This window comes from Nematolebias whitei, chromosome 19 (genome assembly GCF_014905685.2).
Source record: "Nematolebias whitei isolate Nwh7 chromosome 19, NemWhi1, whole genome shotgun sequence".
Taxonomy (NCBI): domain Eukaryota; kingdom Metazoa; phylum Chordata; class Actinopteri; order Cyprinodontiformes; family Rivulidae; genus Nematolebias; species Nematolebias whitei.
The window spans coordinates 8,318,217-8,323,409 of NC_056516.1; the positions used below are offsets into that span (position 1 = coordinate 8,318,217).

General features: G+C 42.3%; 2 protein-coding genes across 2 annotated transcripts in view; one reads left to right on the top strand and one right to left on the bottom strand.

Annotated features, from left to right (window-relative positions):
- The window catches only part of LOC119425683 (SNF-related serine/threonine-protein kinase), a 32,401-nt gene extending 28,102 nt beyond the window's left edge, over positions 1-4,299 (bottom strand). The window contains exon 1 of the mRNA XM_037693227.1: positions 4,116-4,299. The gene's annotated coding sequence lies outside the window, so the exon portion shown is untranslated. The remainder of the gene's footprint in view (positions 1-4,115) is intronic.
- The window catches only part of LOC119425684 (growth factor receptor-bound protein 10), a gene marked incomplete in the record, with an annotated part of 634,378 nt that overhangs the window by 338,205 nt on the left and 290,980 nt on the right, over positions 1-5,193 (top strand).

A 5,193-nucleotide genomic window follows, 5' to 3' on the forward strand; every position in this document is an offset into this window, starting at 1 on the left:
TATTTTTGATCAGGACATGTCTTTTACCCCCCACATTAAAAACGTTACTAGAACCACCTTCTTCCACCTGCGTAATATCACTAACATTAGAAACATCTGATCTAAAAATGATGCAGAAAAACTGGTCCATGCATTTGTCACATCTAGACTGGACTATTGCAATGGTTTATTATCTGGGTGTCCAAATACTTCTTTAAAACGTCTTCAGTTGATCCAAAATGCTGCTGCCAGAGTCTTAACTGGAGTTAGTGGGAGAGATCATATTTCTCCAGTTTTAGTTTCTCTCCATTGGCTCCCTGTCAAATCCAGAATAGAATTCAAAATCTTACTTCTAACCTACAAAGCTCTCAACAACCTGGCTCCATCTTATATTACAGATCTTATTGTTCCATATTTTCCTAACAGAGCACTTCACTCTCAGACTGCAGGTTTACTTGTGGTTCCTAGAATTTACAAAAACAGAATGGGAGGCAGATCTTTCAGTTATCAGGCTCCTCTCTTGTGGAACCAACTTCCAATCTCTGTCCATGAGGCTGACACATTATCCAGTTTTAAAACTCGGCTTAAGACTTTCCTTTTTGATAAATCCTATAGTTAGGGTCGGCTTGGGTTTCCTGAGCTGTCCCTTAGTTATGCTGCTATAGGCTTGGACTGCTGGAGGACAAACTGACCACACTTTTCACTCTGCTACTGTCTTTACTTACTCTGCTCAACCTGTTTGTATTTGTAATTATTATTTCTATCTTTAACATGTTTTTTTTTTTGTCTTTCAGATACACCTGGACCTATACCTGGACCTACCATTCTGTGTTCCTCTGTCTCTCCTTCCTGTCCTCTCAACCAGCCGGTCAAAGCAAATGGCCGCTTGTCCTGAGCCTGGTTCTGCTGGAGGTTTCTTCCTTTTAAAAGGGAGTTTTTTCTTTCCACTGTTGCCACTGTGCTTGCTCAGGATGGGAGACTGCAACGAAGCCAAGATTCAACTTGTCTGTTGGATTCCTTAGATAGAGAACTTTACTAATTGGCTTTTATGTGAATGTTCCTGTAAAGTGCCCTGACACAACTTTGTTGTGATTTGGCGCTAAATAAATAAACTGAATTGAATTGAATTAAGGTCATTTAGCTGTGGCAGCCATCTTGAATCAGATTGACTCCAAAGGTTAACTGGTTGTAGGTGTACCCTCGATGGTTAGTTTCTGAGAATTTCTTTAATAACCATCACATGCACAGACTGACGCTGGCATCAGAAACAATGGCTGCCCATCATTCCTAGTGGTGAGTGATAAAAATAATATGTATTTATTTGTGAAGACCTGAAACCAGTGAGTAAGTGACTAAAACATTCAACCATTACCAAACCAGATAAAGACAGTGTGTGTAACTGTTAAAAGGTATTTTGTGGTACATTTTGAGCAGACACACAAATGTTAGGTCTCTTTTTCCCCTTCAGCTATCCTGAATTCAAACTTATGCCTGTGCATGTTGCTCCTCAGGAATGTCTCAACCCTAGGATCTTGCTCACAGGTCTGATCCTTCACTCTGTTCATTTGTGTGCTCTTGTCAGACGAGACGTTGCTCCACAGGGCGGATTGTGAAACGGTGCCTGCAGGGGAGAGATGCCATTTACCACTTCCAAGAATCTACCCGTGTGCCAATAGTACAACTACGACACAAAACACATAATGTACTGGCAAATGACATTCCTGAGAGGTGATCCTCACCTGGGCGTGCCTCTCTCACCTGATTTTACAAAGACAACATAAAAACGCAATAATGGTTGCCAGTTCCCAAGGAGCACAACTAAACGTGTAAAAATACACATGGGGGAAGGAATGTTTTAATCCTACACTGTTTGCGTATTTTTTTTATTGTATCTTATGAAACTGTAAAACGGTATGAGCCTCTCTTAGAGATTTGCAACTTTTTAGAGGGTGTCTTGTTATACGAGACATCTGTGTCTCTCTTCACACACAAACACACTCTGACACGCATAAATACTGTCAATTGTGCTGAACGCTGCACCTTTCTGACAACATGCGGGTGTTGATTTTTCCAGAGACTGAAGGAAAGATGGCAGAAAGTCACACTCGTGTCCCTGGCTGAACGCACGGCTCTGACGACAGCGCAGGTTAAATAGGATCAACGCTCGTTGTGGTGCTGAGTTGGCCTCAGTCAAACTGGTTTATCGTCTGTGAATGGCTGATCTGCTAGTTTAAATCTAGACTTCCTACTTACCTCAACACGGAGTCTTTAATCAGTTTACTGGTTTAAAGTGAGCTACAGGTGAAACCGCAAGTTGAGGGTAAGGTTTTATATTGTAATTCAGGGCTGGCCCTCCCCTCCGGTCTTTGTCACTTGCTTCCACAGAATTCATTTACAAGTCATGAATGCACTGACTGGTTGCATAACCATTCCAAGCATCTAGTAGAGCATTGATTTACAAGGCAGCTGTGTGCATGCGTGCGTGCACTAAGGCGAGTGCCCATCCTAGGGTCAAGGAGCAGTTTTACAGTAATAGCTGCTTTGCTCTTGTGATTGATTCAAGATAAGAATAGGTCATTGAAATTAGTTTCTTGGTGCAATTCTCCCAAACAAACAGTTTATGAGGTTATGAAACACACAGGTTATGAAACAGGACAGGTTTGTCCCTTTAGTACTAAACATAAGAGCCAAATGTTAGCATTAGCTTCTTTCTCCGCCTACAGTCGAGTCAGTAACTGAAAACATTATACTACATTTGTAATACCGTATTAAGAAAAATGGAACGATACATGATACATGATAAATGATATATGATAAATGGTGATATGATTAGATATGATCATTGCCATACAATTTATTATAACTAGACACTGAACCGGAAGCTGGAAGTTGAAGCCACAAAGCGTGAGCGCCCCCCAGTGGTTGTCTGTGGGACAATTTTAACGCCTTGCCCCTACAAAAGGGACAACTGCATGACTAAATAGAAAATACACTGTAGATATTCTTTTTAGGTCTCGATTTTCACCGATAGCTGTTACCTTGCTGCTGTATGTTCAAAAATGCTTTTTTTTAAATAAGTTTATTTTTAATTAGTTTTCTGAGGCTTAAAAATGTGTCAAGTTAAACTGTGAGAGTGTGACAGCTTCTTCTTAGCGAGTTCGGAGGAGGGGGTGCAGGCAGGAAGTTTGGGATGCACAACAAACATTTAATGTTTGACATCATTGTTAAATATTCCACTCTCATCTCGTCTAAACCAGATAGAGGCATCAGGGCCAGGAAGAGTTTGTTGGATTAAAACACATCAGCAGCAGAATATGACTGCATTGGTTGAAGTATAATGTCTTCACAGTCCTTTATGTATTCTCTGAAACTGACATGATGATAAATGTTCAACATATTGTGCAGCCCTGTTGTAATAAGCACTGGTCCCCAGTCCTGTCCATCAAGGGCCAATTTCCTGCAGGTTTTAGTTGTTCCCTGCTCTTCAGCAGGTCTTCACATTCTGTAGAATCCCACGTCAGTCATTCATTCACATCAGGTGTGTTGAAGTAGAGAAACATCTAAAACGTGCAGGATAGTGGCCGCTCAGAACCACGATATGATGTACTGTGATACAGTATACATGATACAATACATTGTGATTATATAAGATACATGACATGAAACACAGCAGCATGAGATGGTTTTGAACAGTACATGAGTGTCCCTGAGAAAACGTACCTCATCCAGTAGGTTCTATTGTTGCTTTAAACACAAATCTTTAAATAAATATGCAAACACAAAATGCACATCGTCTTCTGTCAGCCCTGTGAGGTAAACTGCATCATTCTGCCTGGATGTTAAAGCAGCTGCTAAGAAATGAAGACGGAACCAGAGGACAGAACACATGTGGAAAAACGAGGTCCAATCATGTGTTTGTGATTTTACTGAGGAGCAACCTGTCCATCTCTGCTGAAGCCCCTCTGCTGTCATGACGCCTGCAGCCACAACAACATGGCAGCAGCAGGCTGCGCCATCAGCACCTACTGTGATCCATTAACGAAACCCAACAGAACCACAATCAGTTCAGCACAAAACACGGGCCCTTCCGCTCTCCAGCCCGCACGCATGCACTGACACGTCCCACACCGACTTACCTCAGACATGAAGCGGGGCCAGGCGTCCAATCTGCTCCATTTCAGGCTGCGGGAGGTGCGGGGCTCCGTGCGGGTTGACCTGGCTGATGTATCCGCCGCAGCTCCGCTCAGCGCGGGACACCCTGACCGCACACCAATCCGAAGAGCCCCGGGTTCGCGTGTCCCGCTGTCAGAGCCTGTCCTTCTCTTTGGCTCTGGCGCTATCAGCTGCGCCAAGTAAACAGAGCTGCGGCTCTGCGAGATTTCAAAATAAAAGCTCAGCGTAGGCGTTGTAAACAAAAGGTCCCAGCGGGCTGTTTCCTGATCCCATTTACCTCGGAACCACCAGTGATCTATGTTTCTTTAGCTTACTGGTTAAATTTACTGTAACATGCAGCATTTTATTGATTTAATCAATATATTCAAGACAAAAAAATATTGAAAATTATTATTATAAACAGAACGCATATTTTTATATGAAAAATAGTAAATGGACTGAAGCTACTTGTATAGAGACTTTCATTTTTTATTTTTTCATATACCTTTATGTATACAGGAAGTCTCAATGAGTCACTAGAACTCATTTTCAAGAGACACCTGTTTTTGGGAGCAGCTGATGGGGGTTAAGCACCTTGCCCAGGGGGCCAGAGTGGGGAAAATGAGGACGGAGACAGGTGTGGGTGCTTCACATTTTCCGATCACATTTTGATGTTGATGGTACCGGGACTTGAACCTATGACTTTCCTATCACATGCTCATCTTCTCTAACCTCTTAGGCACTCAAAGCTCTTTACAACACAATCTGTGCCCTCATTTACCTCCAGACACACATTCATACAGCACTCTACACACATTCATACAGCACTCTACACACATTCATACAGCATTCTACTACACACACATTCATACAGCATTCTACTACGCACACATTCATACAGCACTCTACTACACACACATTAATACAGCACTCTGCTACGCACACATTAATACAGCACTCTGCTACGCACACATTCATACAGCACTCTACTACACACACATTCATACAGCACTCTACTACGCACACATTCATTTAGCACTCTACTACACACACATTCATACA